This window comes from Ptiloglossa arizonensis, chromosome 6 (assembly GCF_051014685.1).
Source record: "Ptiloglossa arizonensis isolate GNS036 chromosome 6, iyPtiAriz1_principal, whole genome shotgun sequence".
Taxonomy (NCBI): Eukaryota; Metazoa; Arthropoda; class Insecta; order Hymenoptera; family Colletidae; genus Ptiloglossa; species Ptiloglossa arizonensis.
The window spans coordinates 26,607,209-26,621,827 of record NC_135053.1 but is presented as its reverse complement, the minus strand read 5'-3'; the positions used below and the strand labels follow the sequence as shown (position 1 = coordinate 26,621,827).

Sequence of the window (14,619 nt, the reverse complement as noted above, 5' to 3'; positions counted from 1 at the left end):
ATTCTCGAGCCACTTGCTCCTATTTCCGTCAGCTATTTACGAAACGAAACGTTTAATCCCGACGTTTACCGCTTTAAATATTATTAACGGAAAAACGTTTAAGGTACATTGCGGGTTCAAGGCGCGAGCAGAAGCGGGTAAAGGTATAATTTTCTGAAAATCGCTTTTTCCACGGCGAAGAACGACGCGCTTCTCGGAGGGCCTATTTAATTTCATCTTCCAGCCGTGGCGGAGTGAATCGCGTTTCCCGGAACGACGCGACGCGACGCGACGTCGGCCACCCTCTCCCTTCCTTCGACGAAACAAACGACGAGAAATAAGAAAGCTTCGCGCGAGAATAATTTTCAACCGGGTACTCGTATCCGGTGACGCGAGACAGACGGTACATTGCTGCGCGTCGGAACGAAATAATCGATGCTCCCGCGATACGTTCCGAAAATTTCTTCGAGCGCCGATCTTCTTGTTCTTACTTCCGAGCAACGATTTTCTTGCTCCGATGAAGGAGCGGCGTCGAAAAGAACGGCGCCCGAGAACGAGGGGGAGCCGAAGACGCAATTCCAGCGAAAACGCTCGAGCGGTGGATCGACTCGCGCGGATCGCGGACGAAAAATAATTTGCATATGCATATTCCGTGTTCGAGGAGCCGTCTTCAACCGCCACGACCGCGCATGGATTTCCGAATCTTCCGCTCCGGTCTCCGAGCGAAGCACGGCCTTTGAGCGCCGGCCGTATCTCCGAGCTTTTCCTCGAATTACCGGAGACGGCCGTATGAAAATCACTGCGCTCGAACCTCCTCTAAATTGCAAAGCAGTTCACGGTACCGGCGATGGACACGGACGTTGCTTCGAACCGAAATCTCCTCAAAGAAAGTGCCGTTTTCGCCGCGGAGACGCAGTTTCCCCGGTTCCCGAGCCTCGATCCGTTCTCGAGAAACGCGAAACGCGAAACGCGAAACGCGAACCGCGCGCTTCGACGAGGCGCCTCTTCGCACGGAACGCGACCACCGTTCCCCTTCGTTCCTCGTAAAACGGACGGTAAGCCGATCGCGCGATCCGTATTGTAAACGTAATCTCGTTTTCGAAATTCCGAAAAATCGAACGGAATAACGCGACGAGAAACTACTACCGCTGCTGGTTCTGCTGCTGCTGCTGCTGCTTTCGAGAACCGAACCCCGAACGAGGGAGATTCTCAAAGGAGAGCAACTTGGACGACCGTGTTGGAAAAAGTGCGTTCTCGGTCTCGATGGAATTTAACTTGGAAGAAATTATTGTACCTTTTCCGGACGCGCTTCTTCCGTCCGTACGTGGATCGTGTAGTCGTCGTTACTCTTTTCGTTGCTTCTTCTTTTAAATTATCGTTCGCGAAACGGAACGCGCCTCCGCGAGGTACCGTTCCGGATTGTCCTCTCTCGCTCGAAACTGATAAATTCGTACCTTCGAACCGAGAGCAATGGACGCGCTCGTGAATTCTCCTGGCACTGGCAATATCGGTTACCCGTACACCCCGAACCGTTCTCGTATTTATCGCCCGTTAGGCCTTCGTCGGGGGTTGCTAATTTTCGTTAATTATTTTCACACCGTGGCAAGGAAAAATCGCGCGCGTCCGCGCATGCTCGAACGCGCGAACGTCGAAGAGACGGCGTCGCTGTTCGCGACGATTGGATCGAAAACGAAAGCTCTTCTCGGATATCGTTACTCGTCGTTAGATTGCCCGATATCGAAGGTTTCTCTTTTCGAGAAAAGTCTCCCTCGTTCCATCGAAATTACGCGTTTCGAGGCGCGACGCGACGAGTGACGATTCGCGATAAGCGTACTCTTAATTCCGACGAAAGAATTACGAGCGGAGCACGCGGCGTGGCGCGGCACGACGAAAAGGCACCCCTCCGAGAAGGTAATCGTAAACCTTCTTAAGGTTTTCGCGTAAACTACGAACGCTCGAGAATTTCGACGCTGTTCCTCGAGGCTCTCGAGCCCTACCGCATGCCAGGAGAGACGAACGATAATGCATCGCACGGTGCTTTCCCCGTTACGGTTGGCCATTATCGGTGACAGTTCGGCGCACAAGGGGCGTCGCGATCGAGGTGCGTCGGACGACGACGGCAACGCGCGTTCCTACGTAAATCGAACGATACGAGATCCCCGATCGAACGGGGGGGGGGGGGGAGAGAGAGAGCCACCCTCGCCGGCGATAAACGGGAACGATTCAACGAGGAACCGACGTCGACCCGTTTCCGGATGCCACGACATTCGTCTCCTTCGATTCCGATTCTCCTTCTTCGCGGAACGAACGAACGTCGAATATCGGGGATATCCGTCGCGTTGCAACGTGTCGTTAAAAATGCGATTCGTCGAAAACGGTCTTGGACCGAGCTCGACCGACCGTGCCCGATATTTCACCGACCGACCTCCTTCCGAACGGTATTCGATGGAATTAAACCCAGGGACGACTACCTAAGAAAGAGGAGCGCGCAAAATTTATCTTTCACGATCCGTCCGTCTCGACCGCCGAAGACCAACTCTCCCCGTAATGTCCCGATTTCTTCCAGGAAACCTCGATTCGAACGCCGCCAGCTCGAACGATCGGAACGATCGAAACGGTCTCGTCGTTCCTTCCCTCCAAGGATCTCGAAGAAACGGTAGACTCGATGCGTTCTTCGGCGATGCGGAAAATTCGGAGGATCGTTCGAGAAGCGAAGAAAGGTTACGAAAATCCCCAAAGAAGAAGAAGAAGAAGAAGAAGAAGAAGAAGAAGAAGAAGAAGAAGAAGTAGAGGTAGAGGAAGAATGGCATTTTCGTAGCCCGATTATCGGCTCGCTGCTCGAAATTCGCGCGTATATTCTCTCGCGAGAAGCCGTTGTCGAGCCTTCTTACTTAAAACTTAAGTAGGATTTAACTTTGGAATCCTGGCGCTCGATTGGGTGATTGACGGTATAAGTAGAGCTTAAAGTTTCGCCGGAGTCCTGGCAGCAGGCACCTCTTAAACATTGGATCGATTCCTCGAATATACGCGCACACGTATACGCGGGAACGAGCGCGACTTTAATTACACCGACAAAGCGGTTGACTTTTATTCGCGCTCGACTATGGTTGGCACACTCGGCGATAAAATTACCCGAAACTCGGCTGCGTACTCTTTTAACGACGAAACGAGAATCGGGTTCGGGAACGTTTCGGCTTCGGTGTCGATTTCGTCGTTACGTTCGGAAAAGCGGGTAGAAAATGGAGCAGCCGCGTTTGTGTACTCTTGGAAACAACGGTCTGCCGGAAAACGACGGGAAACGACGGGAAACGACGGGAAACGACGGGAAACGACGGGGGAAACACTTTTTAAACCGGTATCGCGCCCAACGACGACGATTCCGTTTCTTCCCTCTCGGCGTGGATTTAATTTTCGAGACTTCTGGCGAGGAAACACGGGGTGAAGGTCCGATTCTGAAATTTCTCGTTTCGCCGGGATCCGGCCCGGCCAGCCGTAGCTCCCCTGGTCTCTCTTTGCCCGGGACCGAGATTCGTCGTCGAGAATCGAGGCGCGAGATCGAAAAATCGGTAGAAAGACGCGCCGAACGTCGCTGAAACGTCCATTGGAACGGATCCAGCCGAATATTTACGAGAGATCGCTCCGATTCGTTTCCGTTGCTGCGCAATGTTTCGCGTCCGGTGACTGACTTTCGAAGATCGTTCCAACGTTTACGACTCGCTCGCGGAGATGCGAGCCGAAAGACGGATTCGCCGATGTCGCGAGAGCGCGATAACGTTCGACCGCTCCGCGGAGAAAGAGGAGGTGGCCGTTCGTCGCGTTATTTGGCCCGTAGCGAGTTCGTGCAGCTCGGAATGCAATAAGGGACGAGCGCGGCTCGATATTTACGCGGGAAAAAGCAACGGACGGAAATCGATGAGATTCCGCGTTCCTGGTTCGCGGGCGTTGCCGCGATATCGCTCGGTGCTCCCTCGCTCCGTTTAATTTTCGGGGAATCGAGTCGTCGAAAGGGGTATCTCCGTTCCGAGTCTCGCTTTTCCATTATTTCGCGAAACTCGGCTTCGCGCGAGTACGTCCCGTCGAGTCCCTTTCGCGGGATGCATCGTCGTTCCCACGGATACCTTTTGATACCTCGTTACGCGGAAATCCCGTTGCATTTCTACGCTCGCGTAGCTCGAGAAGGTCGCGCCTCCTCTCGAGGGGACGGTCTCCTACCGGCGGATCGCTCGAACCGTTCGAAAAACGATTTTCACCGCTTTTGGTTTCGGAGCGCGTTCAACGACCGACGACGCGAGCTCTTTCACGGTCACGGAGCCTTTCGAACTACGCGAAGGTTACGGCCCTCGACCGAGCCTCCGGACCGACTCAACGAAGAAACCTTTCATCCCGAACGCGCGCGAACCGCCCGATGAACCGAGAGCGTACTTCCCGGGGAAGAGAGTCGTCCGCCCCTACCACCGTCAACCATCGCCGAGTAGGAAGAAGAAGCGGATCGAGCTCGGAAACGGTGGTCCGCGCGTGTCGGGAGAAAGGACGTTGCACCGAATGCGCAGAGACAGCCGAAGCTGCGTTCGAGGGTTCGAGTCGACCGAGCGACTACGACGAACCAAACGCCGGACAAAAAAAAAACGGTTCGACGATGATTTCGTCGACGGTACGCATCGGGAGTATAGTATCCTCTCCCGAAGAGAGGAAACGAAACCGCGCGGCGTTGCATCCTGCGCGAGTGTTAAATATACGGTGTGCGTTCGTAGCCGTGCGCGACTCGCACAATGGATCAAATTGCATCTACCTTTGTAGAATCGTCACGCGCGTTGCGCCTCGCTTCGATTGTTCGATACAGGAAACAAACTGCGTTACCGTCACCTGCCGCCGCCATCGCCGCCATCGCCGCCATCGCCGACATCGCCGACATCGCCGACATCGCCGACATCGCCCCCACGGACGCTCTTCCGGCCAATTTTCTGACCTCTTTTTTACCTACCGCGCGATTAATCGTGCACGGAGCGTCGACCGGTAGACCGAAACGAACAATTCCGAGCTAAGGGAAACGATCGTCGAACCGACCGGAACGGAGCAACGACGTCTCCCAGAGGTTACCGGTCTTCGTGTTCCCGGGTTCCGGCGAAACGCGAAAAACCGTTCTTCGATGGCTCGGATCGCAACGCATCTTTCCTTTCTCGGGCCAACTTTCGAAAAGGTCCGTCCGCCCGTCTCCTCCGAATCGAACAACATCCTCGTAAGATAAACGCGAGGTCGCGAGTGCCTCGAATTAAACGGGATAAACGGGATAAACGGACGCGCTTTCGAAACGAGAAACCTCAGGGGCTCCGTTTACGCTTAACGTCGTTATTTGCTCGTACTTTGAAAACTGTGGAAAGGCTGTTTGCGGAAATAAAGTTTACAACGAGACGAGAGTTTCTAACTACCAACGATACGCCTGCTAACTTATACGCGGCACGTATACACGGAGCAACCCTCGGAACCGACTTTTCGTTCATCGACCGAAATACATATATAAAACGCAACGGGCAATCGCGAGACCGACAAAGACCGTCTCGGAAAGAATTCTTCCTTCCTTCGTTCGAAGAGCTCGCTCGCTCCTACGGAGGTAATCTCGGCGCGCGTTTAACGACGCGATTTATAGTATACGCGCCTTGGTGCATTTACGTGCGAAAGAAACGAGCGTTGGCTCGGTCGGCCGCGCCGGAGTCACGATTCGGCGACGAGTGTCGTTCGACGATTGATATTTACACCGAGGCGGTGGGTTTCTTTCTCCCTGAATGGACAAAGGGCGCAACGAGTAAGATGTTTCGTCGTTTGTTCGATCTCGAAACGCGTTCGTCGACTCGATGGTAAACTCCCCGGAGTCGCGTACAGCGACGACAGGAGCCGAGAAGAACCTTCGACGTTCCATTTTCCATCGTCTCCGATATCGTTCGTTGCGATCTATTCGTCGGTGCGTGCAAGAGTACCCGTTACGTGGTCGCTGCGCGATAACTTGCTCGTTACGTCCGAAAGGCCTTTCGAGGGAACGACGGGTTTATCCCTCGAATATCGCGCTCGAACCGCGATTCGTTTCGTCTCGTTCGATCGCGAATAGGTACGCGATAGGTACGCGATAGGTCGCGTTTACCTTATCCTTGTCGCGTAAATAGCGTACTCGATGTATCGCGCGTAAAACCCCACAGCCCGTAATGTACTCGGTTGGAGGAGTCTACCGGATCCCTGCCCGCCTGATTCGCCGGTTAATGGAATAATCGTAGCGCTGGATGTCTACGGTGATCGATCGCGACGGATCGAATAACGGGTCCGGTGGAACGTTAAACGTTTAAATTTCGCGCGAGGAACAGCTCGCACGGATCGCGGACGAGCTCGAAGAGTTTCGCGCGAAAACGAACCCGACGACCTGGCGTTTCGATCCGTGCGAAACGATTCCTCGTTCGAAATCGTCGTTCGCGCGAAACTATTTATCGGCTTCGAACGTTCGATGCGCAAAACGCTACGCAATTTTCTCGTTTCGTAACGAGTATCGAATATTCGTTTTCGTTCGTTCAACGAAACGAAAGCGAATCGATGAAAGTCGATAAACGAAGCACCGTGTGCCGCGATCTCGGTAATTACGCTCGAACGTTTTCCCCCTTTCGAGCGCCGAGAATCGAAAGGGAACAATGCCGTTTCGGTGAAATAATATCCAAACGCAACGACCGCGCGATGTACACCTTTGGTGTACAAATACGATGCAAAACGGTACGAGAGATCGAGCCGTCCCGTAGCTCTTTTGTGCGCGAACGCGAACGTGGACGCGGACGAGGATAACATTTACAGAGACAAAGGTCGCGCGATTTAGCAAAGTCTACTTTACCGTGAACTCGTTTTCTTTGGAAAATGTCTGTCTCGTTCGTTCAACAGAGACCGCGTACCCACTCGTATCGTTTTATATAAGCCGATTCTTCTCGTCGGTTCGCGTACGAAAGCATCGAGACGACGAGTTTACAAAAGCGAACACTCGGCGAGATATCGAAATTCGTTTTTCGATCGCGAAACGACGAGAAGAATCGATCGGTACCGATGCAACGCGTACGCGAACGCGAACGCGAACCTTTCCATTTAGCAATTTCCTCCGCGTTACGCGGAAGAGTTGCGAGCCGATTCGATGTCTAGAATCGTCCTCTGTACCCCGGAAAACACGCCCGACCGAACGAGCTCGAACGAGCTCGAACGAGCTCGAACGACTCGACGAACGAGCACCGCCGCCGCTATTACGAACCCGAGACGACGCAGACGACGCGCCGTGTGATCCTTTTCGTACTTTTTTCGATTTCTCTTTCGTTTTGTTTCCGCGCGTCGCGCGTAATCGGTGAACCGCTTAAACGCGACTAAAACCTATCGTAAAAATATACGGACCGATAAACACCCGACGGTATTTACGTTAAACGCAACTTTCCACCGAGTTGAATCGGTACGGTAACGAGCTACTTCGACGCGCCTCGATTCTCAAAATCCCCCAGCGTTGCCCGCCTGTTTACCTATTATATATATATATATATATATATATATATATATATATATATATATATATACCTAGGTTTGCACCCCTATTTATCGCGACATCCGTTTCGATAAATACCGTCGTCGTCGTCGTCGTTCTTCTTTATTTATCTTTGCCCGGAGGTCACCCCGTTTTTTCAACTTCCGAGACGCCGAAACTTCGCAGACGCCGAACAAACTCGGGACTGTTCGTTCGATTCTCGATTGTTCGAATTGGCGAAAGAAACGGGGAAACGGACGCGTTCTCCTCGGGCCAACTTTTTCGTTTCAATCGACCGAGAGGCTTCGCTCGTTGTAAACCCAATCGGAAACCCTTTCGCGTCGTTTGGAGGGAGAGTTCCCGTCGAAACTGTAAAAGATGAAAACGATTTTTCCAAACGGTCGTCGTTGCAGCTTCGATCGTTCCGCGAGACGAGTTCCGTTGAGCACGCCACGATGGTACCTACGTTCGATCGAAACTCTTCGCGGTAAAAATATCGAGTACGCTCGGACGCGCGCGTAACGAGGTTTCCACGGTTACGCGGTGTGCGTTGCGATTCAAATTGAACAATCGGGGAACTATCGCTCGGAGGAATCGCTAGGATTTTCGACGCCCGTACGGGAGAGGGTCCCGATCCGATCAGCGGGTCGCTCCTACCGGTAATCTTCGAACGCGTACTTACGCGGATACTACGGACCGAGAAGAAACAACAACCTCCCTTCCCCGCGATGGTGACGAAACGCTCGACCGACCGCGCTACGAGACGCGAGGTACGAAGACTTTCGGACACGTTCATCGAGACACGCGAGACCAACGAGAATCGAAACGTCGATGAGGTGTACTCGGGATCGTTGAAGTACGTTTGCGCTTCGAAACCGATCGTTCGAGACACGCATCGAAATCGAATATCGCGAAATTGAACGCGTTCGATGCGATTGGGAATCGTCGAAATGTTACGAAAAATGTTGATCGAATACACGGCCGAACCGTTCAACTTCCAACCGTTCTATAGACGAGGCAATCGTGGAAATCCAGAGGTTTTCGAGACGAATGGAGCCGTGCACGGTGCAGCGGTTGCGCAAGAAGAGACGAGACGAAACCGATAAACGAAAACGTAGTCTCGAGGCGGCCGTTCCCGAACTTGCCGAGAAACTGTGATCGAGACGACGGCGCACCATCTTACCGTCGATACTTCCTTCCCCTTGGTCCAATTTCCCGGCAAGGATCTCCGGGCCATCGACTCAGCGAAGCCATTAATTTCGTTCGATCGACTGCTCTTCTCGTTCGACGTCGCTGCAGGGTTAGCGTCCCCGAGTTCGATCCGCGCGACCCTTCCGAACGAACGAACGAACGGACGGACGAAACTCCCTCGAGGCGGGGGACGAACCAAACGGTCTCGAGAAGAATGTACGCGCGTTGTTTCCGTTTTCCACCCTCGGAGGCTTCGATTCGCCGAAATCTCGATCCCGAGAAAAGCCGGCTCCTTTTCAAAACTAATCACCGCTCGGGCATACTTACGGTATCCAGCTTTCCGATCCCCGTAAAACTTCCACGAACTCCGAACGCGCTGGAGACTCCCGGCGGCGTCTCGTTAACACCTCGGTTCGCAAAGTCGCGATCCGAGTACCGTCGTACTTGTTTTCGAGTCGCGGTGCAACGATCGAGTACTCGGGGAGGGAGAAAGCCGAAAGGAGCGCGGTAGCATCGTATCCCGATGATCCTCGCGCGTCGATCCACTTACCTCCGCAATCGTCGCGAGAATCGGTTACTCACTGAACCAACGCGTCCTTCCTGGTCGTAGAACGACGGGATCCTAGAGAGGGGGGCAATAACGAGCGCGGCAACGAAATACAGCGGCAAGACACGAACGTTTCAACGACCGCGAGAACGACTAAAATCCCGAGCTCAACGTCCGCGCAGCGACTGATGCCCGATCGGAGATGCCAGATGCGGCCAGGGGATTTGAGCGCAGGCGTACTACGACCACCAGTGAACGCGCACCACGGACAGAGAACTACGGAAACCCCCGAAGGAGCGATCGAGAAACCTAACACCAGCTGCGCTACCGACGGGACGAGGCAAAGGGTGGGGATTGGCTGGCTGGTTGCTGGTAGAGTCACCTTTCGCTGACTAGCCGAGGGGGAAAGAAAGAAACCGCCAGCGTGTCTCGTCCCACCCCGCCTGTACTCGCTCCCTCGCTCCCTCGCTCCCTCGCTCTTTGTTTCCTACCCTTTTTGCTATTTTCTTCATCGACCTAAGCAAATCGATAAGAATTCAATTTTACGCGAGCCTTTGCGTCGGTGACAATCCCACCGTTACGCGATTAACCAACCGCGCACGATTCTTCCGACGTTTAGACGAGTATACAAATGTCCTAAGATCGAGGATTCTGCTCGTCGATGTTACGTCGATGGGGCCAATCGGCGATCAGCTGCCACCGGCTGCGCTACCGACGGGACGAGGCAAAGGGGTGGGTGGTTGCCAGTGGACTGACCCTACTCTGACAAGCCGAGAGGGAAAGAAAGAAACCGCGAGCGCGTACTCGCTCCCTCGCTTCCTCGCTCTTTCTTTCCTACCCTTTTTGCAATTTTCTCTTATCGAGCTAAACAAATCGATAAGAATTCAATTCCGTGCGAGCGTTTGCGTCGATGACAATCGCGTTACCCGAGTACATAAATTTCGTAAGATCGAGGATTCTGCTCGTCGATGTTACGTCGACGGGGCCGATCGCCGATCGTCGGGATTCTCGTTCGATCGATAACACGCCTCGCGACGATTCGAACGAATTTGATTCCTTTCTCGCGTCTCGTCTCTCTCGGTTTTCATTCGTACAAACGAAAGCAACGAAACGGAAAGTTTGCGCGAGGTGGCTAATAACTACGGGTAAAACGACGTAATTAACGCGGTTACACGCTCAACGTCGTGTCGATTCAACGAAATTTTCTTCTACGGGGCTGGGGTAAACGCATTTCTATTCTTCCACCCCTTCTCCAGCGTCGCTCGGCGAGGCGAGGCGAGGCGCTCCCATCCGCTTCGTGGCGGTCTCCCTCCACCTCCCGCGCAGCACGGTGGCCAACGTCTTCCGAAAGTCGAGACGCGCCTGCGCACGGTCCTAGATTTCGTCTCACCTCCTGATTTTTCGTAATAAAAACGTTTGTCTTGGCAAGTAGCTCGGCTCACGTATCTCTCGACGTGGCGCGCATCGCACGCCGCACATGCGTCTCTCTCTCTCTCTTTCTCTCTCTTTCGCTCGCTACTTACCTCGTGCACCCTCTCCCTCTGTCACCGGCGCGACGCGCCGCGTCGCGGCGCGGCGCGCCGTTGTTTTCACCTTGGTCTCGTAACGCGCCGAGTATAATGATCGCTCGTCCGCGTTATACCGAATATATTAGATCGGGCGCGCACGGAATGTCGCTTCTCCGACGATAAATAGCAACGATAAATAAGAAAAGTCCCTCTAAGAACCGAGAATTTTCGTTTCGTAACGAAACTATTTCGAAATTTCGTTCCTTGGAGTTTTCTTCGGGCTTCGATTGTTCTTTTCGACTGGTTTCTCTTGAACGCGGTACGGTATCGATACGGGAAACGATTTCGGCCGTGCTGTTTTACCGCAGCGATTGACATCGTCGAACGATGAAACAAGGTTCGGAAGGGGGCGAGACGCCCCTCGGGAAGTTCCAAAGTTCCAAGTTGTACGTCGTCGTGGTCGTCGTCGTCGTTGTCCTCGTCGTCGTCCTCGTCGTCGTCGTCGTCGCCGTTGCCGCCGCCGCCGCCGCCGCCACCGCCGCCGCCGCTTGCGTTGCGGTGGCATTGGAAATTAAACCGATGCCACGCTCCACGGTGACGCGCAACCAACGTCGCTGATGCGCGAAATTACCGTGTTAAAGTTGAAAATGCTCCCTTACGTTCGCGGGTTAGCGGAACTTTAAAGACAAATACCGGAGTAATGAACATCCTGTGTGTCCCAGAATCCGAAAGTCGCAAATTCAAGCGCGGACGATATTTTCGGTGGCGAGTCGACCTTTTCGGATTTAGATCGATTCAAAATATTTTCGTTCGCGACTTATCCATCTTCCGGTTTCGAGTTTCGAGTTTCGAAGGGGTTCGTTAGTTTTCCTACGGTCGTTACGTTTTACAAGTATCGATCGTACCAAAATTGTTCGCCGAGAGGAAAACGAATAAGGAACGGTTTCATCGCGATAAACTTCGTTAACAGCGGCGAGTAAAGCTTTAATGGAAACTTCTATCCGAAACGAAAGCCCGATAAGATTTCTTGTCGCTAGAAGGGTTGCCACGTGGCGAATACCACGAACGATATTTCAATCGTTTCGCCGCGGCTCGATTCCGCTCCGTCTTCCATGACCCTGACTCGCTCCTCTCCCCGTTTTTCCTGTGCCCGTTTCGGTGTAAAACGCGAAAGAAGGTAAGGCGGAAGATGGCTGCTGCGGAGACTCGTTCCTAATGCAGTCCTTAAGGAAACAGTGTTTAAGATGGGACGCTAAGCTGCGACGGCACCTGCGAGACTCTGCGCTGCATTAAAGATGGACGCGCTGTGCATCGTTCGTTCGAGACGAGTAAAAACTCGTCTTTTCTTATACTTGGACAATTTCCAACGACGTTTCGCGACATCGACCGGTCGAAAGCATTTGCGAAATTAATTAACCGGAATACGCGATAGCAGGGAGAGTACCGATATCTCTCCGATTCCACTGAAATCGTTCGGAATACCCGAAAACTAAGGCAGTTGCCTCCCGAGATCTTGGAAGGATCTCGTATTTTCCACGCGCTCTTTGCATTATTGCTTTCGCGGTGTCCAAGTGAATCGGATCGTACAAAATATTCGTAGAAGCGGCCGGACCGCTTCGATTCGTATTCGACGATTAGACGGGGCGGGAACGGTGTTCGATGAATAAACGTTCCGTATGCGCGTAAAAACGAAGCTCGTTTCGTCGTAGTTAACGAGAGCTGCTTCCGTTCCGGCTCGGTCGGGGAAACTCTCGGACGGTTGGAAAAGTTTTCCATCGTTTTCGCGAGTCTAATTTTCAAACTTGTTCGTCCCGTGACTCGCTCGAGATCGATATTCCCTTCGACGGGAGTTTCACCGCGTTTACGTCGATCGAAAATTGCTACCTTATTCGAGCATGTACGATCGCGAACCATCCGGAATGGAAAATCCCTTGTTACTCACCGGATTCGGTGGACTCGGCTCTCGTCGATTATCGAGCTTTTTCAAAAGCGTAGAATCCCTCCGTGATCGAAACTTCTTTAAAAGTCGAATAAAATTTCGTTCGTCGAGAAGGTAAAGTTTTTCCCGAAAAAAATGAACCAGGTGCGCTCGCAACTTGTCGGCAGAGAGCCAACGTTGAAACGGGAACTAATCTCGTTTAAAAAATATTACCGACGTCCCAGCGACGGCTCGATGGTCTCCGACCCAACAACGGGGTCGTTTTTCCAACGACCCCGACGAAAAGATACGATCGAGAGCGCGGAACAGCCTCGCCAATGGCTAGATATCCGTTTGAACGGAAAATATTAATTTCGAGGAACGAAATCTACGCGACGCTCGATCGCGAACAAATACGGAGGTACCCGTACGTCTGTCGCGCGTCCTGCTCCGTAGCCGACTCTACGGACCACGGTTTCGATGGCCCATAGTTTCGATTTCAATTTTTTCGCAATATCGGGGGGAGTGTATATTTCACGACCGGATGCACGTTTTGTTTACTCCGTCTTGCGTGGCTCGTTGCCAGGAGAAGGTTTCGTCCACGACTATCCCTACGCGTCCGACTTACTTCGCCCATGGGATTCGAACGTCCTCGACGTTGGGACGACTCGAACGTACGAGATTCTTTTCCTTCGATTTTCACTTTGCGAGAGCAATTCCGCAACTCGTCGAAACGCGTTCGAAGATGTACGTAACAGCTCGTACGTATCGGGCCGCGGGAGGTTCGACGAACGATCGAGGAACGTACACGTTTACCTATACAGAAACGGAGTACTTACCGGAAACTAATCGGTCGAATAACTCTCCGACGAGGAACGCAAGAGGTGCTGTCGCAACAGCGGCGACACGTCGGAATTATTCCCCGGAAAGACCAACTTGCAACCGACAGTCTCTAATAGCGCGAATTGTTCGAACCCCGACCGTGAATGGCTTAGCGATCTTTTGCGTCGAAGCCAAAGGCGAACGCAACGAGTGCTTCGTTCGAAACTAAACGATCGAGCAACGTTTCGAAGATAACGCGCTATCGACCGTATCCGTTTCCACGTGTACGAGATATCTTCGAGTCGTTTTCAGACTCGCGCAGCCGTCTTCGCGTATCCGGCCAACCCGGTATTAAGAAACAGCCTGTATTGTAGTTGGCGGAGATAATGCGCGTTTCGGTGTCGAGAATGCGAGTCGAGGTAGCAGAGTCGCGAATTACCAAGTCAAATCTACGTGTGCGTGTGCGTGTACGTGTGCGTGTGCGCGTGCGCGTGTCTGGTGTGTGTGCGCGCGTGGGAAGTGCATTCGTAGGATCGCGGTGGATTAAAGTGTCAAGCCGGATCGTATTGGCCGAAAACGATGGGGCGGCTTCGTTCGACGCGTGAATTATGTAGACGGCGGTGCACAGGCGCTGTTATCGAGGAAAATCGGGTCACAGTCGGGCGGTGCCGTCGATGGGGTTGGACCGGGAGCTAAGGCACGTCGAAATGTGCCCTTAATATTAATCCCTTCGGGCGCACACCACTTACATGCTAGCTCGCACCCTCCCCTCCATCTGCTCGTACGCTAAGTACGTACGCAGGAAATTCGTACCGATGCCGCATCGGAAATTTCGGTCGTGTTCTAAACCCGATCGTTCCAACGAAACGATCGCAACCGGAAGTAATTTTATTTCCCGCATCGGCCCGATCGTACGTTTCCTCTCGTTTCGGTTATCGTTCGCGTTACGAGTCGCCTACTCCGCATCGACGTTCGTTTACGTTTTTGCTGCCGTTCTGCTCGCCGACGGAACAATCGTTACGATACGCCGAACGTTGCTTCCATATTTTCTAATATTTCGTTCGTCGAGTTGAAAATTGCACGGAAATTCGTGAGTCGATCCGATTATCGCGATTGCGCGTTCATT

At 52.9% G+C, this 14,619-nt stretch overlaps 1 protein-coding gene across 3 annotated transcripts in view; it reads right to left on the bottom strand.

The window, feature by feature from the left end:
- Positions 1-9,412, bottom strand: part of LOC143148315 (uncharacterized) — a 66,243-nt gene extending 56,831 nt beyond the window's left edge. Inside the window, exon 1 of one of the 3 annotated variants that reach the window (XM_076314551.1) lies at positions 9,249-9,412. The gene's annotated coding sequence lies outside the window, so the exon portion shown is untranslated. Of the gene's footprint in view, positions 1-8,690; positions 9,202-9,248 lie in introns of those variants that run through there. The other 2 variants (XM_076314553.1, XM_076314554.1) reach the window with 2 other exon arrangements.
- Between the last annotated feature and the right edge of the window lie 5,207 nt (positions 9,413-14,619).